The sequence below is a fragment of the Acanthochromis polyacanthus genome, chromosome 4, assembly GCF_021347895.1.
Source record: "Acanthochromis polyacanthus isolate Apoly-LR-REF ecotype Palm Island chromosome 4, KAUST_Apoly_ChrSc, whole genome shotgun sequence".
NCBI lineage: Eukaryota > Metazoa > Chordata > Actinopteri > Pomacentridae > Acanthochromis > Acanthochromis polyacanthus.
In genome coordinates this window covers 42,598,756-42,624,634 of record NC_067116.1, presented here as the reverse complement: position 1 = coordinate 42,624,634, position 25,879 = coordinate 42,598,756, and the positions used below count along the sequence as shown (strand labels likewise).

The 25,879-nt window shown below is 45.2% G+C and overlaps 1 pseudogene; it reads left to right on the top strand.

Annotated features, from left to right (window-relative positions):
- The first annotated feature begins 11,482 nt into the window (after positions 1 to 11,482).
- LOC110971848 (solute carrier family 22 member 13-like) lies at positions 11,483 to 25,750 on the top strand (annotated as a pseudogene).
- Positions 25,751 to 25,879: the final 129 nt, after the last annotated feature.

Sequence of the window (25,879 nt, the reverse complement as noted above, 5' to 3'; positions counted from 1 at the left end):
AACCTGCAGATGGGAATAAAAACTGACATTTTGATGTTTAATTGGTGCATAAGTGGAGATTAGTGCCCAAGAATCTGAGAAAATGTGTTTTCTGAACAAAACCTACAGACAAAAAGACAGAAAATGCAGTCAAATAAACACCTCGGTGTATTTTGGATGTTTTTCATTTTATAGAAGTTAATCTATGTGCATGAAACAAGGGTTTTGTCTTTAGATGTTAGACAGTTTCTCAACAAGTTCTCTTGAACTTCACTGGAACTTCAGCGGTAAAAAGAGTAGTAGCTTCACCCATAAATTCTGATATGAAGCGATGAATAAAACGAGCCTCTGCTCCCTCATTTCACTTCATTCTCGGCAGCCGTTTCCGTGAAATGGCGCCAAGTTCTCATGGTTTCTCATCATAAGACCTGCATGGTTCTTTCACCTGATACAAAAGTGTTTGATAGCAGCGGCTCAGCACCACAGAAACTCAGAAGTCGAGGAGGAGACGTTAAATCAGGAGACTGGAACTGCAGCTTTGACTTCTGAAGCAGCCGAAAGGGTAAGGATCTTTTGGTTTCATGTTTAATCTCGTTATTTCATCAGAAGCTTGACAATATGCTGTTTTTCTACGATAAATTAGTTCATAGATGTTACTTTTAGGGGCTGCTTTGTCAGTTTCCTGTCACATTTTTATTCCCTGTTTGGTTCATTTTTCAATCTGAAGTCCTGCAGCTTAACAGAAACAGAAAAACCATGAAGCAGGAGACAGAACTCAGAAATCAACTGGTGTTAATGGAAAAACAAATGTTTAAATGAAACACGTAGAATAAACCCACCGAATCTTGTTCTTATCTGTGTTAAAACCTGATCACTTAGTGTGAACACTTTGGATTACAAAGAAAGAATTAGGCAGGAAATGAAAACCTGATGAAAATACTCCTTAAATTTCAAATTTTAATTTTGAGACTGTGAAAGTAGGACGACATCCAAACGGCTGTAATCCCTGAACATTTGATGCAATGCTTAGTTGGAAATCTAATGTTTGGTTGCTTGATTTCAAATCCGTTTAGAGAAAAAAGGACATAAATGTCGTCTTTAGTACATTTTTCACTTAAAAGCCTGACGTAATGTAGCATAGAATATCCACACAAAGTATAGAAAACAGAAAGCTTTAAACTTATGGAGAATTGTTGAATTTCTTTTCTTGAATTCATTCCATAAATCCTGGATGCTTTCATGAGCCTCTTACGACAAATGTAAAAGTTATTAAAACATATTGTCTAATTTATTTTTCTCTTCCTCTTCACTCCTCTAAAGCTGGAGGAAAAAATGCACAGAATGACTGCGATGGATCTGAACTGGAGACTCTGTGAGTGTTTTCCAGCCAACAGAATGTTCTTTTATTGCTATTTGCAGCTTTGATTCTCCTTGAAGTTCATTTTGTCCTAAGGTGAACATAAAATCCTGAATTTGCACATTTGTGGTTCATCTTTGACTCCTCTGGACAGAATTGGTTGAGTTCAACTGAAGTTCCACAGAGCATGATACTGCCACCACCATGCTTGGTGGTAGATTTGGTGTTCTTGGGGTTAAAGGCCTCACCTTCTCACTAGGCTCCAGCACCCCCTGCGACCCTAGTGAGGATAAAGCGGTGTACAGAGAATGGATGTATGGAGGGTATATTTATGCATGCAAATATTTCATATTTCTATGTGAGAATTGCATGTGTGTGTCAACAGCACAGTTACAGTAAAATGAAGTACTGCATCTCCTGTTATACACCATATGGGACTGTATTCATACATTACCGTTCAAAAGTTTGGGGTCAGCCAGAGAAGTTCATGTTCTCCATGAAAACGCACACTTTTATTCATAGTAAAGCATAGTTGGACAAGGGTTTTCTAATCATCAATGAGCCTTTCAACACCATTAGCTAACACAATGTAGCATTAGAACACAGGAGTGATGGTTGCTGGAAATGTTCCTTTGTACCTCTATGGAGATATTCCATTAAAAATCAGCTGTTTCCAGTGAGAATAGTCATTTACCACATTAACAATGTCTAGACTAGATTTATCATTCATTTAATGTGATCTTCACTGAAAAAAACTGCTTTTCTTTCAAAAATAAGGACATTTCTAATTGACTCCAAACTTTTGATAGGTAGTGTGTGTCAAAGAGAAAGAGGTTCAGTCTGTTTTTGCAGACTCTATAAACCATGCAAACCAAGCAAGTTCACATCTCTTAATTAACCACGCCTGACGTACGTCAGCGGGGTTACTGCATTCGCTTCGGTATCTGGCTGGCTGGGTAAGTATGTGTGTGGCTATGTCCGTTCAGGTATCTCTGCAAGTGCTGAAGTCAGGATAATCAAACTTGGCACTGAAGATCGGTCTAAGGTCCCCTGCTCAGTTGTGGAGTTACAGGTCAGCAGATCAAGTAGGAAGGGATATATGTAGGATGATCAAAATGGGCGTGGTTCTGCCCTCTACTGGGGGCTCGTCTAATTACCTCCGCCAGGAGGTTATGTAATCACCAGAGTTTGTTTGTCTGTCTGTCTCTCCAAATTATGTGGGTCATACGTTTTTTGTTTTTTGTTTTGTTCATGTAATTAATCACAAGTTTGCAGTCTTTACTTGTTCACTTTGTACTGAGTGCATTTGTTGTAAAGTTGTGTTTTATTAAACCCGATTCGGTGTGTCAAGAAAATAACAAACATAAAACCTCAGGCAGGTTTGCTTTATTCAATTACAGCAATACTGTAATGGCACATCCACAATCATTTGTATTATCAGCACATTTCTCATTTATTTTCTTTCAATATTGATTGATTGGTTGGTGCATAAAATGTCAGAAAATAATGGCAAAGCAAGAAAATCTAAAAAAAAATTTTAGTTTTTTTTTGTTTTATATTCCAATCAGAACAACAGAAAAATAGGAAAATAGTACTATTATTCTCATTTCAGAAGACAGAGACAACTGACTGATTACCAATAGTTTTCCTGTCATTCAGCTTTTGAATTAATCAAGCAATTCTTTCAGCTCTGCTTTGACTAGGCCTTTCCTGTTTGGGTCACTTTGTCACTTTTTTGTTTATTTTTTCTTCACTGATTGTTCTTTTTCTTAACTGCTTAACGTATTCGTTTAAATTATCTGATCTTGTTTATAAAGTAAATTCTGGTTTGTTTTTACTTTTCCTTCAAACTGTTATCAGAAAGAACATTGTAACTTTGTTTTTGTATGGTGCTAAAAAAATAAAGTCAGTGCCTATATTTGTGGTTGCTCACAGAAAATTATTAAACTGGTATGTTGTCCCAGGGCTTCCACTGAGAGTGATCAGCCCTCCTTCGTATTGTCCCAGACTGTAATTTATGCTTTTTTAAAAATTTGATTGTTTCTCTGTTTCCTCTCTCTATTTTGAAATACGCAAAAGTCTGAATATTTTTTAAAAATGAATTTACATGTCTAATTTAAAACAATATTATCAACCTTTTAATGTGAGTGACCGTAAAATGTTGAACAATATCCTGTTTTGTGAGGATTAAATCATTCTCAGACTGAGGTGATGAGAAACAGATCCATGTAGGAGTGTTATATTCCTGTTTTAAGCACCTTTAGATTGAATTTCTGATAATTCACTGCTCACATGGAGCTACAAGCTTATTCTGAACTTTCTGCACATTTCACAAGCTGATTCATCACTGCACTGGTCATATCAGTAATAATGTATATGTAAGGAAGTGAATGAATACAGTCAGGCAGTTCGTTTTTTGGGGTAGTTGCGGGCGAAATCCTGCAGAGGGCGCCACCTTCCTATTGGTTTAGTGTTGTCCGCGATTGTGTTCTCTTGTGTGGGTTGCGGCCATTTTAGGTCACAACTTCATGTCCTGTTTCAAAGGTAAGCAGCATAACTCCTAGCTCCGAGTGGAAAAAGGTTGTTGCTCAGGGGTTTGGAGCAGGGGATTCAACAAATGTGATGATTAAAACCCATTTTAATATGAGGGTTCAGTGATTGTTTAAGCCACGGTTGGTTTTGTGATGTTTAAGGCCTGTGCGTGCGGCAGTTCAGAAACATATTAAGCCAGGGGAAATACACTGTTTTCATAGTTGTCCACCCAAGTATTCCCTCCCATTCAAACACATACTGAGCGCACACTTTGCATGTTCAGTCAGAATTGTTCCACTGTCCCATTCTCACACCTACAGACACATATTTAGGCGCAAATGGCCTGTAGTTGTTTGCATGAACGTTCTATCACGTTCAAATGCTAACACACACACACACACACACACACACACACACACACACACACACACACACACACACACACACACACACACACATCTAGTTTCCCCAAACTCCCTTACATTTTCATCTAGGCATGTACTGGAGGACTTTATGGGTCAGAAGAGATATTAACCTCTGTTGTATTGTATATTTTGTATTCACATGGAGTATGTTATGGTTCATAAGAGAAGTGAATTTCTGTTGTATTATATATTTTGCATTGTGACAACTTCATGTCCTGTTTCAAAGGTGAAGATAAAGTCAAATCCACCCAGACCCTCTGCTTCTCCGCCTGGTCCTTCTCTCCGTCTTCCTCTTCACAAAAACAAAATACACAACGCAAAGACTTAATAGGGAGCCCGAGGGCTAGTCGGACCTGGCATCAGGGACGTTCCAGCAAAGGGTTACAACTGGTGCCGTGACCCGGATCTGTGGATGCGACACGAGAACAGGAGAAGGAGATAAGAGTGGAAAGTGAAAATATTATTACTGTATATAGAAGCATATCCTTTGAGTTTTTGTCGGGTTATGGGAATTGTTGGTAATCTTTTTCATATCCTACATTACATTACATTAATCCAACTATCTCACACCACTATTATTACACGCATACACATACACCCTCTCACACGCAGCCTACTACCTCAGCGCAAAAGTCTAAATTACCTGCATTGGTAGCAATTAAACTTGAAGATGATAAGTCCTCAGGACGAAACCCCCAGTCGAACCTCCACAGAAGCCAGCTCCACCATGAGACGAACCTTAAATCAACCTGCTGGGGAAATGAGCCAGGGTTATGTTGTTCAGGCATTAGGTGGGGGACCAGCACAGTGTGTTGTTGATAGGATGGCTCAATCTCAACATAACATGGGCCACCAACAGGCTGTTAGACCCAAGACAGCACAGGGACCGACCCACCAGGTTAAAGCTATACAGCCATATGGGTCACCTGCACCAGCCCCTATGCTACTGACAGCTGCCTCCCCCAGCTTTGGACATACAGCATTAGCAGCTGCTGGACGCACACACACATACAGTACACAGCCCCCTCTGACCACTGTACCCACCCCATCGCCCCCTGTACTCACCCCAGCAAATAATGGATATAATGTCCCAGGTTCGTTACAGATGCCAATAGCCATGGCGCAAGCTCCCCCGCACTTTTCTCAAGGTTGCACAACAACACTGCCACATCCTGCAACTACAAGTCTTGCTCCATCAACCATATCTAATGCACAGAATGCCAGGTGTGCCCCACCGTTCCAAACTCACACACACTCGTACGTCACCTGAGTGGTGAGGCGAGGAAGTTGGTGCTAAATCTCCCCTTGCGGGAACAACATCCTGAGAGAGCATTTGACGAATTGAGGGCTGAATATGGAGACTTGCAAAGATCCCCAGACCCATTGGCTGACTTTTATGGGAGGAGCCAGCAGCCCGAAGAAACTGCTTGTTCCTACGCTATTGCACTAGAAGCCACCCTCCGTTCGGTGGAGGAGTCTCAGTGGGGAGGTCAACCGTTCCCAGACCGGGATGCCAAACTCACGCGTCAGTTCCTTAGGGGGTTAAACGACGAGGCAGTGTACTTCAGGATTGCCCCCCTGCAGCCAAGGCTCCTGAGTTTTCGTGAGCTTCAAGAGGAACTGCGAAATCTAGCAAGGGAGGCAAAGAGGTTCCAGTCTCAACAGAAACTGAAGAAACCCTTAAACCAGGTCCATGTGGCTGCCAGAGAAGAGCAAGGTGCAGCACTAGAGATGGCTACTGGAGTGAAACCTTCCACTGAGCTGGCTGCATTGACCACATTGGTACAGAAGCTAGCGCTAAGCCATGAGAAGCAGGTCAAAAGGCTCGCTCAGCTTGAATTGAAATTGACTTCATTACAAGCCCCTGCCCAAGTCAGGCCGCAGGTTGTAGGAAGGAGTCAGAGTGAACCAGGCTCATTGGTGTGCTATCGTTGTGGGAGGGCTGGACATGTAGCCAGAGTATGCAGAGCTGTGATGCCTGATACCAGGAACACAAACCTCCAACATCCACAAGCCGACTCCCAGGAAACGAATACAACACAGTCGGGACCTTCTTTAAATGCATAAGGCCTGTGGTCGAGGGGGAAACCATAGGCACACATTTAAGTCCCCAAGCCAAAGTGGAGAAAGGAACCCCCTTGGTGGGCCCCAGGAATGAGGGAGATGTTGAGGTAAATGGTGAAGTGTGTAGGGCTTTAATTGACTCTGGGTCACAAATAACCAGCATTACATATGAGTTTTGGCGCAAGCACCCTGAATTGTGCCAGCAGAAGCCCCAGCCATCCAATACATCTGTAGAGGGGGCAGGTGGCCAGGATGTTCCACACCATGGTGTGCTGCTCATCAGACTGAAGGTTTTGGGCAAGGAATACACCAGTGTACCAGCATTTGTTGTTCCTGAGACAGACTACAGGTCCACGGTTCCTTTACTGGTGGGGACAAATGTCATACGGGCCTCAAGACAACACCTCCAAGACACCTATGGTCAACAGTTTCTCCAATGCATCAAAGATAGGCACCCTGAGTGGCATTCTGCTCTACTCGAGATGGATAAGACAGGGCCCGGTGAACCAGACGGCAGAGTGAGCCCAGTTTTGTATTATGGAGAGGATGTAACAGTGCCCATGGGCATGGAAACTGTGGTGATGTGCAAGGCGGTGAAGGGACCCAAGCGACATTCTTATACCGCCCTGGTTGAAGCCAAGCCCTCCCTCAAGCTGCCAGGGGGCCTTATTGTTGGCAGGGTCCTGGCTAATGTGTCCAAGCAGAATGTTCCAGTGCTAGTGATGAACCTCTCTGAACGACCTGTTGTGATCAGGTCCAAAACTCACCTGGCAGATGTTTTTCTGGTTCGAGAAGTTCTTCAGGCAAGAAAAAATGGGCCAGGGAGGAGACCAGAATCCCGAGATGGGAGGGTAAGATGTATGTCAAATGCATGAACAAGGGGTGGGGAATGATAAAAGCCCCAAGGCATGCTGTGTCGATTTGAGCGAGGTTGCTGTTGACGATGAGGAGCAGCATTCGAGGCTTGAAGAGTTGGTGGAAAGGAACAGCGATGTCTTCTCGAAGCATTCATTGGATTATGGACACACAACTACTGTCCAGCATGAAATACCCCTGGTGGATCCAAAACCATTCCGACTCCCCTACCGCAAGATACCACCGGCCCAGTGGGAGGGGGTAAAAAAGGCTCTCACCGAGATGGAGGAAGCTGGGGTGATTCGTCCAAGCAAGAGCCCTTATGCATCCCAGATGGTGGTGGTAATTAAGAAGGACGGGTCTATGAGGATATGTGTGGACTACAGGAAGTTGAACCTGTGTAGCACGAGAGACGCCTTCCCATTACCAAGGATAGAGGATGCACTGGAAGCATTGGGGCAGTCAAAGTATTTCTCCACCCTTGACCTCACCTCCGGATACTGGCAGGTACAAGTAGCTGAGCAGGACAAACACAAAACAGCTTTCAGCACACCCATGGGGCTATATGAAGCAAACAGAATGCCTTTTGGGTTGCAAAATGCCCCATCGACCTTTCAGAGGTTGATGACCTGCTGTTTTGGTGACCTTAACTGCATCAACCTGCTCATCTACCTCGATGACATCATTGTCTTCTCAACGACCTTTGAGGAACACCTGGAAAGGCTTCAAGTGGTGTTTAATAGGCTATGCGAACACGGGCTGAAGCTAAAACCCTCAAAGTGCCATTTGATGAAGAGGGAGGTCCAGTACCTAGGGCACCGGGTGTCAGCGGAGGGTATTAAGACCGACCCGGACAAGATCAATTCGGTGACAGGCTGGAAACGCCCTACTAACCGAAAAGAGGTTCAGCAGTTCTTAGGCTTCACAGGCTACTATAGGCGGTTTGTGCAGGGTTATACAAAGCTTGTGGCACCTCTGTATCGGCTCACCTCGGGGGACCCTAGAAAAAGAAAAGAGGGGCTAAGGCATCTTTTGACTCACCACCACAGTTCCTGTGGACAGAGGAATGTGAGGCAGCATTTCAAGGGTTGAAGCAGAGACTTACCACAGCCCCAATCCTGGCCTACCCAGACTTCAACCTACCATTCTTGTTACAAACGGATGCGTCCGGGGAAGGGCTTGGTGCAGTCCTTGCACAGATTCAAGATGGGAGGAGGAGGGTCGTGGCATATGCCAGCAGAGGTCTGCACCCATCAGAAACACGTTACCCTGCCCACAAGTTAGAGTTTTTGGCTCTCAAGTGGGCGGCAACGGAAAAGTTTTATGACCACTTGTACGGACACAAATTCTCTGTCATCACGGATAACAATCCACTGAAATATGTAATGACAACAGCAAAATTGGACGCAACTGGTCAGCGTTGGGTGTCCCACCTGTCAATGCTGGACTTCGATATCCAATACCGCCAAGGGAAATCCAACGCCAACGCTGATGCATTGTCCAGACTGTCCCAGCAGGAGGTGGCACAAGCCTTGCAAACATGCCCGCAACGAGTCAAGCCCAGGATCAGAGAGAGGAGGGCTTCATGCTTGCAGGAGGCAGAGGAAAACTCAGCACAGGTTGAGACAGACGGTCTTCAAGCACCACAGCCGTGCAATTCTGATCCACTGCCGGAATCTTATGATGGTATGGGGACAGACTCACTGCCAGCAATGACAAAGCAGCAGGTGAGGATCGGCCAAAGAGATGACCCAGTAGTTGGACCAGTACTGTACCATCGGTCTCTGAACACCAAGCCTAAGAGGAGTGATCGAGTCGAAGGAGGTGCACAGCTGAATATTCTGTTAAAAGAATGGAAAAGGTTAGTGGTCAAGGACGGTATCCTCTACCGCAAAGTGGGTGATGGACAAAGGGGGTCAATCGAACAGCTGGTCCTGCCCATGGAACTACGAAGGTTTGCGAAGACATCCCTCCATGATGATTTGGGCCATTTGGGGGTCGATTGCACATTTGCATTGATAAGAGAGCGCTTTTACTGGCCCAAGATGTTCAATGATGTTAAAACATGGTGTGAGCAGTGTGAGAGATGCTGTCTCAGGAAGACTCCCACAGCTAGTCTTAGAGTGCCCCTCGTCAGTATTAATACAAGTGAGCCGATGGAACTGATCTGTATGGACTTTCTAACCCTGGAGAGGTCCAAAGGTGGGTTCGAGAATGTGCTGGTACTTACAGATCACTTCTCTCGTTTTACACAGACTTACCCAACCAAGGATCAGAAAGCCCGCACAGTGGAAAAAGGGTGCTGTGGAGCAGCTTCTTCTGCCGCTTTGCGTATCCTGTGAAACTTCATGCTGATCAAGGGCGAAATTTTGAGAGCGTGGTGGTGAAAGAGCTGTGCAACCTCTCTGGAATCAAAAAGTCTCACACAAGCCCATATCATCCTCAAGGAAACGGTACAACAGAGAGGTTTAATAGAACTTTGATGGATATGTTGGGAACGCTGGATCCGCAAAGGAAGGCCCGCTGGCACGAACACTTGGATGCCATGACTCATGCCTATAATTGTACGTGCCATGACTCAACAGGCTACACCCCGTACTTTTTAATGTTTGGTCGACATCCTAGGCTGCCCATTGACCTTATCTTAGGCCAGCCAGAGAGCACAGAGCCACGTGAACACAGCGAATATGCTGAAACTCTTGTGGACATTCTCAGGCAGGCATACGATAGGGCCAGCCAGATGTCCAGACAGGCAAAGGAACAACAGAAAAAGCAATATGATTGCAAGACTATGCCTCAGGAATTCCAAGCTGGGGACAGGGTACTGGTCAAAATCTGTCATGTTGAAGGAAGACAAAAGCTTGGTGATAGGTGGGAGCGTCAGCCCTACGTTGTCGTAAAGAAACAGCCGGACATACCCGTGTATGTGATCAGGTCTGAGAATGGAGACAAAGAGTGAGTGCTCCATCAAAATCTGCTTACCCAATGTATGTTCCTCCCCTTGGAACTGCAGCCTGAGATGTCCATGCGGAGGGAACCCGTGGTGAATATGGACTGCAGTGATACAGAGAGCATCGAAATTGACCAGATGGAGGAAACTGAGAATGCTGCAAGTAACACCCGGTACACTGGTGCACCTGATGAGGCAGCCGAGAGGGAACGGGAGGAAGAAGAGGACATCTTGCAGGGTCACAACTTGGAAAGTGGACCTGGACCAATGAGGCCGAGCAGCCAGAAGGTAGTTCCCAAAGAACTCGTACGGAGCAAGAGAAATCCACCATGAGTTAGACGCCCTCCCAAAAAATTGTCATACCTTTTCTGTCACGGAGAAACCTGTTTCTGATCAGCAAAAAATTGAGCTAGGATGTAGACTGTGGTTGAAAGCAAAAGAAAGGAAGATGGCTGCTGTTAAAGACTGAGTGACACATAGTTTCGTTTTTTGGGATAGTTGCGGGCGAAATCCTGCAGAGGGCGCCACCTTCCTATTGGTTTAGTGTTGTCCGCGATTGTATTCTCTTGTGTGGGTTGCGGCCATTTTAGGTCACAACTTCATGTCCTGTTTCAAAGGTAAGCAGCATAACTCCTAGCTCCGAGTGGAAAAAATTTGTTGCTTAGGGGTTTGGAGCAGAGGATTCAACAAATGTGATGATTAAAACCCAGTGATTGTTTAAACCACGGTTGGTTTTGTGATGTTTTAAGGCCTGTGCGTGCGGCAGTTCAGAAACATATTAAGCCAGGGGAAATACACTGTTTTCATAGTTGTCCACCCAAGTATTCCCTCCCATTCAAACACATACTGAGCGCACACTTTGTACGTTCAGTCAGAATTGTTCCACTGTCCCATCTCACACCTACAGACACATATTTAGGCGCAAATGGCCTGTAGTTGTTTGCATGAACATTCTATCACGTTCAAATGCCAACACACACCACACACACACACACACACACACACACACACACACACACACACACACACACACACACCACACATCTAGTTTCCCCAAACTCCCTCACATTTTCATCTAGGCATGTACTGGAGGACTTTATGGGTCAGAAGAGATATTAACCTCTATTGTATTGTATATTTTGTATTCACATGGAGTATGTTATGGTTCATAAGAGAAGTGAATTTCTGTTGTATTGTATATTTTGTATTGTGACAACTTCATGTCCTGTTTCAAAGGTGAAGATAAAGTCAAATCACCCAGACCCTCTGCTTCTCCGCCTGGTCCTTCTCTCCGTCTTCCTCTTCACAAAAACAAATACACAACACAGAGACTTAATAGGGAGCCCGAGGGCTAGTCGGACCTGGCATCAGGGAAGTTCAGCAAAGGGTTACATATACATGTTTGTTATGGTTTAAAGTGACACATTGTTCAGGATGGTCAGTGGTGGAAGAAGAATTCAGGTCCTTTAAGATTAAAAGGAAAGAATCTGTTGTTGTATCCACTGTGTGCAGCAGTGGAATCTATTTAATATTTTTAACAGAGGCAGTCATCGGCTGGCTGCAGCCAGCACTACATTTTCAGTCCATCTCAATTCAGTGTTACAGGTTTCAAGGACCCATAGCTTTGAAAGTCTGGGAGGACTCCAAAAGGGATGACAGAAATATAAGGCAGCGCGCATAGAAAGGTGGTTTATTGCATCTCTCACTAACTAGGTAACCATCATCAAGATGACAGACTTTGGAGAGATTTTCAGGAACATTGGAGAATTTGGATTATTCCAACAGATAGCTCTGATTTCAATTTGCTTTCCAAACATAATTCAGACTGTTGCACTTGCTAGTTTACTTTTTGTCGAGTCTGATCCAGAGAGACACTGTAATACAGACTGGATCCTCAGTGCTGGTCCTAATCTGACCACAGAGGAGCAGCTGAACCTGACTCTCCTCGGGAGGAGGACGGGAGCTTCAGCAGGTGTCGGATGTTCGTCCCTGTGGACTGGGACATCGATGCCATCAGGGAAAATGGACTCAATGAGACCAGTGGGTGTGTGAATGGATGGGTGTATGGAAACATGCTGTATGAAACCACCATAGTCACTGATGTAAGTGCTGACAAACTGATATTGTTTTCTCAGTTAATTATAACATTCAATTGAACATTCTTTTCTGTTTAAAATGTTCACAGTTTGATCTGGTCTGTAATCGGGGTAACATGCTGCAAGTGTTACAAACAGTGGGGAATGGCTGGAGTTGTTCTTGGTTCCCTCATCTTTGGACCTGCTACTGAATCGTAAGTGTGTTTCAGTCAAGAATTTTGTGTTTCCAGTCTAAATTCAAAGATATACTTATTTTTTCTGTATTCGATTTTAAATATTTTAGTCAATATGCCAATTTAAAACAATGTTATGCTTGAATTCATTATCTCACAGCTGTCTAAATTCAATGTGAATATGTTTTATTACTCAACTGACATACATGCATATTTGCTGTAATCCTGAGAGTTGGTTAACACTTCTGAATAATAAAAACATGAATCTATACAGCCAGCAGCATTTAGCTTAAAGAGTGGGAGTCAATTCGCCCGACACTGTTCAACGGTAAAAAATTTTTCTACTAACTAATTGTGATCATAAAAAGAGTCACTCTGAAGTGTTTGTTGGCACAGGACAGAATACATCACCATTTTACAACTGATCCTTTTCCAATAACCCTGACCGGGTATGTAAATGGTTTAATAGGTCAATGTGAACACATGATGGCAATGAAAGTTGGCGAAAGCTTTGGCTAAATCACTTCACAGACCAGTGCTGGTTAAAGTGGTGGAGAATTTTCCCAAAATCTTGAAATATTTCAAGGATGTTTCCATGAACACACATACCCGAAAATGCAGTTTTATTTAACTGGCTGTTGTGTTAAATTAGTTAGGTATTGTCTATATCAGGTGTATTCATTCAAACATCTCAGCATAGATGAAATTGGGCCTTCTATGTAGCTCATGGTTAAAGCTATTTCTGTCATTTGTTTTGGGTTCACCAGTCGATCGAACTTCATCATTGTGGTTATCATCTGTTTTTTTGTTGTTGTTGCTTTTTTTTTTTGCAGGTTTGGTCGCAAACGAGCAACTCAAATTCCAGCAGTTATGTTGTTGGTGTTCATGGTGACAACAGCCCTATGCCCCAATGTCTATTTATATTTAGTGTCCCAGTTCTTAGTTGGAGTTGGAGCTGGAGGATATCGAGTCAACTCTATTGTTCTGAGTATGTATCCTGAGTTTCTACATATTTAGCTTAAGGCTGCAACTGAAGTGTCATACAACCAGGCTGAACTCGAGCAGAGAACCATGCTACCAAGGCCAAAACACAATTAAAAGGTGATTTATTGTGGGGAAAACAGAGGACTGAATCTAATAGAGTGAGAGTCGGGGCCTTACGGAGGGAAGAGGGGAGTGAGACTGAGTGGTCTGGGTTCCAGCCGGGATCAGCGGTCGTAGGCTCTGGGAGGGGAAGCAGAGTGTGGCGCTGGGTGGAGTGGGATCCCTGGCGGCTGGAGAGGAAGCATGGCGTGGGGGGTAGAGAGCAGAATGCAGGCAGGACAGGCTGGAGTTGTTGGAGTTGCGAGGGTGGTCCGGAGGGAGTGATTGGGCCCAAAGGGGAACCGGAGGGAACAGCAAGCGAGAGTCCGAGCAGCAGGTTTCTGGTGACAACAGGAAAAACAGGGTTAGACGTTGCTTTCAAAAACAACAGGCAAGAGGCAAGAAGGAGACTGACAATGTGAGTCGAGTCTAACGATCTGGCAGGGTGTTGCAGGAAAGACCGGTCTTTTATTGTCAGCGAGTGATTAGCCAGATGATTGTCAGCTGCTCGGACTCTGGTGGAGGTGACTGATTGGAGAACGGTTTCAGCTGCTTGCTGTTCAGCTCTGCTGTCAGGAAAAGAAAAGAATGCAGAGTGATTAAAGGGGTGTCAGGTGTGGGTCAGTGTGAGGCGAGGGCCCTGACACTACCCCCCCTCAACGGGCGCCTCCTGGCGCCCCACGAAGTGATCAGGGTGCTCTCAGTGAAATTGCCGGATGAGAGACGGGTCCAGGATTGGCGGCTGGGGACCCAAAGCCGCTCTTCCGGGCCATAACCCTCCCAGTCCACCAGATATTGTAGCCCCTACCCCGGCGGCGGACATCCAAAAGTCGGGAAACAGTGTATATAGGGTCACCGTCCAGGAGCCGGGGGAGGAGGGGTGGAACGGGAGGGGCCAGCGGGCTTTCCTGAACCGGCTTTAACTTGGGAACATGAAAAGTGGGATGGACCTTCAGGGATGGGGCAAACGGAGGCGGACTGCGGAGGGATTGATTTTGAGATGGTAAACGGGCCAATGAATCGGGGAGATAGCTTTTAGGAGGCACGGAGGGGAAGATCTTTGGTGCGGAGCCAGACCTGTTGTCCAGGAGCGTAGACCGGCGCCTCGGACCGCCGCCGGTTGGCTTGGTCTTGGGTGCGGCGAGACGTCCGGAGGAGGCGGCGCGGGTCTGACGCCAGATGCGGGCGCACCGACGGAGATGGGCCTCACTGAAGGAACTGCGATTTCCTCTTGGTCAGGGAAGAGCGGGGGCTGATAACCATAGAGGCATTGAAAGGGGAGAGGCCAGTGGCGGCGCTGGGGAGGGTGTTGTGTGCGTACTCCACCCAGGGGAGCTGAGAGCACCAGGAGCTGGGGTTCTTAGATGTTACGCACCGAAGGGTGGCCTCCATCTCTTGATTCAGCCGCTCCGTCTGGCCATTGGTTTGCGGATGGAACCCAGAAGAGAGACTGCCTTGGCCCCTAGGGCCTTAAAAAGCCCGCCACACTCGAGGTAAATTGAGGTCCTCTATCTGAAACTATGTCTAGGGGAATGCCATGGGCCCGAAAAACATGGGTGATCAAAATTCGGCAGATTCATGGGCTGAGGGGAGCTTGGACAAGGGAATGAGGTGGGCAAATTTAGAAAAGCGATCTATGACCGAGAGAATGAGACATTCCCCGAGAAGGGCAACCAGTCAAAGTCCAAGGCGATGTGTGACCAAGGTCGTCTGGGAATGGGAAGGGGATGAAGAAGACCTGAGGGGGGCTGACAGGAGGTTTGTTCTGGGCGCAGATGGAGCAGGCCGTAATGTAACTGCGACAATCTCGAGTCATGGAAGGCCACCAAAACCTCCGGCGAAGAACCGCCAGCGTCCTGGTCTCCCCCGGGTGGCAGGACAGCTGGCTGGAGTGGGCCCATCGGAGGACATCAGACCTGACGGTCTCCGGAACAAAGAGCGTTCCTGGGGGACCGGCTTCAGGAAACACTTGTGTCTGTTGGGCTGGCGAACGGTGCTCTCAATATCCCAGGTTAGAGGCCAGGTGGCAACGGGAAAGAATGGGTTCTGGGGTTTCTAGATCCTTCTTGGAATGAATTCGGGACAGGGTCAGGCTTTCCGTTTCGGGTCCGGGGCGATATGAAAGGTGAAGTTGAATCGGTCAAAAATAAGGACCACCTGGCTTGCCTGGGGTTTAGTCGTTTCGCTGATTGCAGATACTGCAGGTTCTTATGGTCGGTCCACACCAGGAACGGCTGCTCGACCCCCTCCAGCCAGTGTCTCCACTCCTCCAGCGCCAACTTAACGCCAGGAGCTCTCGGTTACCCATCATAGTTTCGCTCAGCTGGGGAAAGTTTACGAAGAGGAAGGCGCAGGGATGTAGCTTGCCATCTCCGTCGGAACGCTGAGACAGCACTGCCCCCACTCCGGTGTCCGAGGCGTCGACCTCCACTATAAACTGACGACAAGGGTCTGGCTGGATCAGAATGGGGCGGAGGTGAACCGAGACTTGAGGGTGAGGAAGGCGGAGCGTGCGGCTGGAGTCCAGGAGAATCTGTGGGCAGTAGAAGTGAGAGCAGTTAGGGGCAGCGATAATACTGTATTTTGAATGAAGCGGCGGTAGAAGTTGGCAAACCCAGGAACCGCTGAAGTTGTTTGCGGTCCCCGGGCTCCGGCCAATCCACCACCGCCGCAATCTTAGCAGGGTCCATCCTGATCTTCCCCGCAGCGATGATGTAACCGAGAAAGGGCACGCAGACACGTGGAAGGCACACTTCTCAGCCTTAACAAAAAGGCGATTTTCCAGAAGGCGCTCAACACTCTTCTCACGTGTCCACGGTGCTCCTCCAGGCTGCGGGAGAAGACCAGGATGTCATCAAGGTAGACAAAAACAAACCGCCCAGGAAATCCCGCAGGACGTCATTGACGAGATGTTGGAAGACGGCCGGGGCATTAGTTAGACCAAAAGGCATTACCAAGTACTCGAAATGCCCCAAGGGGTGTTAAAGGCCGTCTTCCATTCATCCCCCTCCCGAATCCGAACCAGGTGATAGGCATTGCGGAGGTCAGTTTGGAGAAGATGACTGCGCCATGTAGGGGGGTAAAAGCGAGTCCATGAGGAAGGGATACTTGTTACGACAGTGATCTTTTTCCCCCGGTAGTCCACACAGGGTCTTAGCGACCATCCTTCTTCCCCACGAAGAAAAACCCCGCCCCAGCCGGAGACGTGAGGGGCGAATCAATCCTGCCGCCAGAGACTCTCGAATGTATTCTTCCATTGCTGTCTGCTCTGGTTTGGACAGGTTGTACAGTCACCTCGGGGTAGAGGGGCGTCCTTCAGGAGTTCAATTGCACAGTCATAGGGTCGGTGTGGGGGTAAGGACGAGCCCGATCCTTGTCGAAGGCCAGGGCGAGATCATGATATTCTGACGGACATTAGTCAAATCAGGGGCGGGGTCTAGCAGGAGGTGCAGGACTACCGGGGGGGGCAGAACAAGCAGGAAGCGTGACAGGCCGAACTCCAGGTTAAAATCTTGCCAGTTGCCCAGTCGATATGGGGATTGTGTTGCTTCAACCAGGGGAAGCCAAGAACTAGAGGGGTGTGCAGGTTGGGCATGGAACTGAACGAATGGTCTCGTGTATTACCTGAGATACGGATGTTGATGGGAGTGGTCTGATCCTGACATGGCAAGGCGACGGTTTTTAAGGAGTAGGCGCAGAGAGGGGCTGTATTGGTTCAGTGGGAATCTGAAGCTGTTTACCAGGGTCTCGTCAATAAAGTTGCCCTCCGCGCCGGAGTCCACCAGTGCCGGGACTGAAACTGGTGTTCCCCCCGAAGTGAGGTCATCACCCGGAGGTGAGTCGTAAGGGAGGAGACCGAGGTACGGCTCACCAGGACCCCCCCGGTCACTGGTGAGCCACTCTTTTCCCAGCTTGGCCGGGCAGGTGTAAGAATAATGGCCGACCTCACCACAGTATAGGCAGGCGTCTCGACGACGGCGGGCTGCCTTCTCCTCCTCGGTGAGGCGGGCCCGCCAAGCTGCATGGGCTCCTCCCCCGACACTGGATGGACCGGAGTCGGAGGCAAGGGACGGACTGGATGTTGGCCGAGGGGGACTGGTGCTGGGGGCGCCGGGGTAGGAGCGGGGCTGGACTGGGGGGTGAGGTGAGTTGGTGGAGGAACCTGGTTTTCTTCTCCCGTCTTCGCTCCCTGAGCCGGTTATCCACGGATTGCGAGGTCGATGAGGGATTTAAAGTCCGAAGTCTCCTCCTTGGAGGCAAGCAGATCCTTTAGTTCATCATTTAATCCATGGTGAAAGAGTAACGGAGGGCGGAGTCATTCCAGTCACAGCTAGCCGCCAGGGTCCGGAATTCAACAGCATACTCCGCCACACTCTGCCCCCCTGGGTGAGTGCTCCCAATCTCTTCTCAGCTTCAGCTCCCTGAACTGGGTGATCGAAAACTTGTCTCATCTCCTCGGTGAAGGCGGCGTAGGAGCGACAAGCCGGCCCATTCTTCTGCCACACCGCCGATCCCCAGCGTAGAGCAGCTCCAGATAATAAATTGAGAGTATAGGAGATTCGCGGTTCGTCTGGGGTTGTAGACCAAAAACCAATGAGCATTGCATAAGAAAATCTCCACAGGCCCCCTGGTCTCCGGCGTAGCGGGCTGGTCTGGAATGTGGGGCTCCCGAGGCTGGGGGAGGTGACACAGGGTCTGGAGCTGACGATGAAACAGGAGGCGGAGGGGCTGGATCTGACTGGGAGGTGGTGAGTTGAGCCATGCGGAGGTGAGTTTTGGTTTCTTAGCTGGGCGTGAATGGTTTTCCATCTGGTCATGCAGATTCTTGGCTGAAGTTGCCGTTCATGCAGTGCTCGGCCGTGTTGATCCAGGATTTCTGGAGCGGAGGATACGTGCGTGATCTGACTGGCCATGGATTCTAGTTGGGCGTGTAACTGGCGTCCGGCGTCGACGAGCTCTTGGAGAGTTCTGCTGTGTTGGCCCAACAGCTGTCCATGTATTGCCACAGCACTTAGGAGGTTGGGACCAGACAGAGGGTCTGGCCCCGGCAGCGGGTTCTCCGAGTCCATATTATGGCCAGATCGTTCTGTCATACAACCAGGCTGAATTCGAGCAGAGAACCACGCTACCAAGGCCAAAACACAATTAGAAGGTGATTTTATTGTGGGGAAAACAGAGGACTGAATCTAATAGAGTGAGAGTCGGGGCCTTATGGAGGGAAGAGGGGAGTGAGACTGGGTGGTCTGGGTTCCAGCCGGGATCAGCGGTCGTAGGCTCTGGGAGGGGAAGCAGAGTGTGGCGCTGGGTGGAGTGGGATCCCTGGCGGCTGGAGAGGAAGCGTGGCGTGACATGGCCCTGACATGAAGACTCTTTTTATTATAGATTAATCAACTAATTGTTTCTTGATTATTTAATTGTTTGTTAATTTTAAATTGTGTTGAAAAGCCTATTGAAATTTTCTTAAAGAACGTCCTTTGCACAGTTTTTAATTGAACTATTTTCTTTCATTTTTATGCTTCCACTGTTCTGCAGGTTTAACCCTTGCCACCCGAAAGACGCTCTGGAGCGTTTTCTTGTTGCGTCGCGGTAATCAAAACAAAGCAGGAAATGAAGCGTCGGCGAGTCTCTCTTTAAACGTGTGCTGAAAGTACAGATTTTGAACTTTCTACCAGTTTTTGAATCATGTTGATCGGCCAAGTAAAACCAGAGATATGATCAATAATAAACGCCACATTTTTACCGAACTTCATCGGAGCTATTTCCAGCCTCTTTTATGCGCGGCGAAATTTTGAACTTTGGACTCAGTGGAGAGTCCTCTCTGCTGAAAGCATCTGGTGAGAACACAGACCTTTGGAGTTATGCTTGGTGTAGGAAGGAAATGTGGACCAGATTTTCACAAACCTGGCATTCTCTGGAGTAAAAACGTGAAACTGGATTTCCCCAAAGGTGACTGAGAAACTTGGAGCTGAGTGTCAGACGCTCTGATGGGGAGCGGCGCACAGACACGCCCACAGACACGCCCACAGACACGCCCACAGACACGCCCCCAGTCTCTGTGTTCATAGTAAGAGAGTGGAATGTTCTAGAAATACACAGAGGAGAGATGGCCAAAGTGCGGATTTGGAACTTTCTGTCATTTTTTAAAAAATTTTTTTAGTCAGGTGATAGTTATAACTCTTTGGGAGAGCAGCACGTCCTTCACTGGCTTTGGCCACAGATCACTCTCTGCTCGACACCAAAGATGCACAGAAAATGAAGATTTTGTTTCAGATGTAATATATTACTGCTACTACTAATAATATAATAACTAATAAATATAATAACAATAATTATATTAAAAATAAATAATAATAAATAAAACAACAATAATAATAACATCCATAATGAACATATTCTAGCAAGGAGAACACCAGGACTCTGGATTCTCCCTGTGGTCCTAAAGACTGTTTCTATTGTTTTTTGTCATTGTAGAGATTGTGGTGGACAGAAAAGCTTTTTGGAATGGTACAAATTCATTTATGTAAAATTTTATTGTGACTCCTCATGATTTTGTAAATAGTTGTGCAAAAACGAATAAAAAAATTCCTCCATTTTAGTTCAAATAGTGGTATATAACTGTGTTAACTGCTAAATTTGTACATTATTTTATGACAACAATTTATATTTACATTATAAGTTCTGAAAAAGATTCATTACACATGTTTATGGTGTCCACAGCAAAAAAATCTAACTTTTTCTACTCGGATTTTGTATTTTTTCTGCTATTTTAGGTCAAGTGTGTCCATACATTATATCAAAATGTCTAAATAATTATAGAATCACACAGGTGAGGTTGTGCTGAAAAAAAGATACCTAGCAAAGCAAGATCAACAGCTTTTAAGGTGAAATATAAAGGCAAAATCAGAATTTGTCAAAATGGACCTAAACCCCTCTAGGGCCCTAAGGGTTAATGGGAAAAAAGTTTTTAACTTTTAATAGCTAGCATATTTTGTTGCCAATGTTTTAATATTTTACATAAGTAAGTCATTTCAGTTATTCTTTTACAATGGGCAAGAACGCAAAAATGGAGTTTTGCAAATAGTTTACAAGCTAATCAAGCCCACAGACTGTATGTAAAAGATGGATGTAGCTTCTGGGTCAGAAAAGTGAAGTTAATGCGAAAGTGCTTTAAATCTGCATTCTTTCTAACCGCCAATAGGGGGCGACTTCTTTGGTTGCAAAGCAGTCCGATTGTGGGGAAGTCTAGGATTAAACAGATCTGCCTCTGACTTGATTTGTTACCTCAGTAAACATTTTCCGCATGAGTTTATGGTCTCAGTTGCTGGTTTGAGGTCTACTTTAAAGCAGGATGGTCTCCATGTCCTTGATCCTTGATTGTGGTTCCATTCAGAGTAAAATGGACAATAAAGCAGGGTATGCTTTAAGGTGGGACTACCTTAAAACTGGCAGGTCATGACATTAAGGAGATATGTTCTGTCCTCAAATTCTTACTCAGATTTACCCCTCGCTTAACATGTCTGTTTTAAAGAGACCAAGATGTGGATGGTCAAATTTCAAAGTCCAGTCATCAACAAACCCGTGGGTGACGTTGTCATAGCTACGTATATCTTTTCAGTCCATGACAGTGGGAAACCTCATCAGATGTTTTGTGACTACGGAGACAGAAGAGCTGATGGGCAAATAATGACAATATTCAGCAAAAGTTTAACATGATATATGCTGATTCATGGAAGTAAAATAGGTAGTTACAGCAGTTAGAGTGTTTAACATTGAAACCTATCCCTAACCCTTCAAGTGGTTGTTTTCTTTTTCTATGTCACCATGTTAATGTAATATAAAGATAATTAGTCTTATATTTTGATTATTGCAGCCACTGAATGGCTCGGGGCATCCAAAAGATCATGGGGAGCAGGTGTGACAGAGATATTTGATGCAATCGGACAGTGCATCCTCGCTGGTTTGATCTATGGCATCCGAAAATGGAGCCTGGCTCAACTGATCTCAGCAACTCCCCTTGCCTTGACTGTTGTTTACATATGGTAGGCATTCTGTTCTTTGTTTTTGCCTATTATTGTTTCGTTTTGTAAATTAGAGACAACTGGAAGTGTCATATTGTCTTTAAGGTTCATTCCAGAGTCAGCCAGGTGGTTGTTAAACAGAGGGAGGACAGAAGAGGCTAGAAAGCTCATTGTCAAAGCAGCAGCCATTAACAAACGCCCCATCCCGGCCTCTCTGCTGGAAGAGGTACTGAACCACTGCAGCACTTTAGGGACGGGTTTTCAAGCACATTGTCTATGACATATGTCTAATATTTTAACTTAATTTCTCTTTATTTTATTGCAAAATTACATATTAAGATTCATTGTTGGTGACGATCTTGGCAGAACATTATTTCATATGCTCACCTATTTATTCATTTAATTGCCCATTTACAATTTATTTCTGTTTTAACATTCATTTATGGAGGATAAAGCGGTGTATAGAGAATGGATGGATGGATGGATGGATGGATTCATTTATGGTCTGCGTATTTTTTGACAGTAATACTTCTGTTTTCATAACTAATGACTAGAAATCACTATCATGATTCATTAAATGTTTCTTTGCATTTACATTTACTCAGAATTGTAAAGAGGAGGCCACATTAACCAGAATTTCTGCCACAGATTAACGTGAACGACCCTGTGAATGAAGGCGGCATTAAATTGATTTTTGGATCACGACTACTGGCCAGATATTTCTTTGTTGTGTCACTGGCATGGTAAGTCTGAACGAATGGGAAACATTGTATCATGCTATAATGTATCATTTGTAGTCACCTTATGGTTTGTACAAGTACTTGTAATATCTTCATTACACTTAATCATATTGCTAATCGTCAGATGCTGCAGATTCATCATAAATTTGGAATCATGAAGCAATAGTTTTCCAGTTTTGATGTAAATTCAAGACTTCCTAATGACTAATCTGGTCGTCTCTTTTTTTTGAAGGTTTTCACTGTTCCTTTCCTACTACTCCGTATATTTTAACATGGCAAGACTGGGCTTGAGCGTATTTGTGACACAGCTCCTTTTTGGTGTTTTTGAAGTACCTGCTCTTTTACTCTCCATGTTGGTGTTGGAGATTTTTGGGAGAAAAATAACATTCACAGCAGTCCTTCTGATTGGAGGACTCTGTTCCATGCTGATCCTGGCTGTTCCTGAAAGTAAGCCTTTTGGTTTGGTTAGTAAAATTACTATTTCATTTTTTTCCCCAAGTTTAAATTTCTTTTCTTTTGTTTCCCTTCAGGTTATCCCACTGCTTCTACATGTTTAGCTGTCGCATCACGTGTCTGCATGATATTTATGGCTGTTGTTTGTGCTGTCTATATGCAGGAGTTGTTTCCGACATCGGTTAGGTAGGTGTTCATAGTTTCTATTCTGGTGTCTGTTGATGAGAATTTTCTAGAGAAGTGTGAAAGATTATGTAAAAATAAAGCAAATGATTAATAAGATAGACAATGTGCTGTATGATCTCCCTTTTTCAGACGATCAGCGACAGCTTTAGGATCCATGGTATCGAAAGTAGGTCCTATACTGGCTCCACCGCTGAACATGTTGTCCGTGTACCACTGGGCCATACCAATCTCAGTTGTCAGCAGTTTCACCATCATCAGCGGAGCTCTTGGCCTCCTGCTTCCTGAGACCAGAAACAAAGAGCTTCCAGAAACAGCCAGTGATGCCGAGGGCAACAGGTATGCAAGCAGCAAGCAAGCAAACCTGGTTCAACTCCGAACACCTTCATCAAAGCCATGAACATGTGTGACCTGTATTATCTTAGTGGGGCAGATTAAGTAATTTTTTCATAGGAATCTTTCACTCGATGGTACAAGCACCAAATTTTCTACAGATGGTGTCTGGGATATGCTCTTTCAAAAAAGCACGTTGGCCACCTGAAAATCCAAGATGGCGGGCACTTTTCAAGATGGCCGCCATGGAAAACCTCGAAAAAGGCCTATCTGGCAGCAACAGTTCAATGTATAGAGTTTCAAATTGATTTTTGCAATGCTATTAATGTATTCTCTCATAATAAATCGAATGGTGTGCACAGAATTTCAACATGGCCTCCAATTTTCAAAATGGCCGCCAGTACATGACTGCGAAGTTTGCGTTTTCAACTGAAATCTTGTGAAATAGTTATGCCGGACAGTCAAAGTTCAATTTTTGTTCTCATATACTGTATTGATGTTGTTCATAGATTTGATAAATAGAGTGATGTCAAAGCACAACCAGGGCACAGATATCCTTGTCCTTGCAGTCAGTGCCTTTGCGACTCTTCAGGATGCAGGCTTGGGATACGTTTGGGTAGAATTCGGCCACAGCAAGTCTATCAGATGGTTCCCAATTCAAGATTTGGTGGAAGAGCTGGGCTCGAGAAATCAAGTGGCATGCTATTCTTTCACGCCTTCACTGGCTGTGATGTGGTGTCATCGTTCAGAGGCAGAGGCAAGACAACTGCATGGCAAACATGGGAGATTTGCCCCGAAGTGAGCCCAGTCTTCAAAAAGCTCAGTCAGTACCCACCTCTAGTGGAAGATGCTGACCTCAACATCCTTGAGAAGTTTGTTGCCACCATGTATGACAAGCATAGCAACACAGACAAGGTTGATGAGGCAAGACTGCATTTGTTTGCTCGCAAGCAAAGGTCCTACGATTCCATTCCACCAACAAGAGCATCTCTGGTTCAGCATGTCAAACGATCTGCCTTCCAAGCTGCCTGCATATGGGGCCAGGCAACAGTGTGCAAAATGCAACCAGAAAGCCCTGCCAATTGGGGCTGGCAAAGAAATGGTGATGTCTGGGAAGTTCTCTGGTCCACCCTCTCACCGATTGCGCAGTCTTGTCAGCAGCTGACAAAATGTCGCTGCACGCAAGAATGTCGAGGACATTGCAAATGCTATCGGAACTCCCTGAAATGCACACAACTTTGCAGCTGCAAATGCAATGAGTAAATCTGTCAGTCAGAAATACTCAATAGACATAAGCTGGTCAATTTCTGTTACATCTCAGACCTGCATGGCATATACATATATGTAACGTAAGATCGATAACTTTTAGGACAGTACTTTTTCATGAAGTTTGCATTCTGTCATCCTAGAATTTGATAATTCTAAATTTTTGAGTCCAGAATCGGATTTATTGTGTCCAAAAACATATAAATCGGTGTATAGAACATCAATATAGCATTACTTTATCCATATTTAGGCCCAATATTGGGGGGGAAAGACTCCGAAAGGTGGCCATCTTGAAAAATGGCGGCCATCTTGTTTTTCACGTTGGCCAACGTGCTTTTTTGGAAGAGTAGGTTCAGATGTACATTTGTGCAAAATTTGGTGCTTGTACCATCAAGTGAAAGATCGTTTCACTAATCTGCCCCACTATCTGTGCTTGTTAAAGACATGAATAACACTCTTTTGCTCTTCCCGTTCTGTGAAACTAATAAACCTCTTTGCATTTGGTTTCCCTACAGAAATCGGACTATCCTGAGGAGCAATAATCAGTCAAAAGAACCTCCAGACAGCGTTTCAACCCCGCTGTAGTAATGTTTGTCTGCTGGTCTTGTTGTCCTCTTTGATCCATAATCAAGTTACTGCTACTACTCTGTTGTCATTAAGAGTAGATGTTTATGATTCTTACAGAGCAAATTCTTATTTTCTTCATTTTGAGGACTCAACTGAATCCCAGAGAACCATCAAATTTTCACTTATGCAAGAAAAATCAAACTGATTCAAACATTGCCTTGAAATTTCTAATCATGCTCCACAAACCAAGTGTCACTGCTCTGCACAGCTCTGCCTTTAGGATAAACATGGATTGTGTTTTGGGTTTTTTTTTTGTACTGGCTTTTTAATTAAGGCATCTAAAATGTGAAGAGATGTTTGTTTGTTTTTAATTGTTTTATTGTAAAAATGTTTGTGGGTTACGATTACATTAGAACATGTATCCGTCCCATGTCTGCAGGACTGACTTGTAACCCTTTACCAGGGATGCTGAAATAATGATATCAGTGCTTGTATGACAACATGAATGATTCTTGTAATATTTGCAGTTATCCTGTCATTTGACAGCTTGTGTTATGTCACTAAAATTATTAGATTGAATTGTTTGCTTATTTGATTTACCGTCAATAGACACTGTCGCACATTCAACATATTGCTTATGTTAATAAATATGTTTGCAAGAGCTGCCAATTCAAAAGTTTCACAGTGCTTTGCATGATGACATTTTAAATCCAAAAGGTGAAAGATCAATTTCACTGGGACATTATACTGCAGGGCTCCAAATTGCAACTTTTTATTTCGAGTGTGTGAGATAAAAATTCAAGTT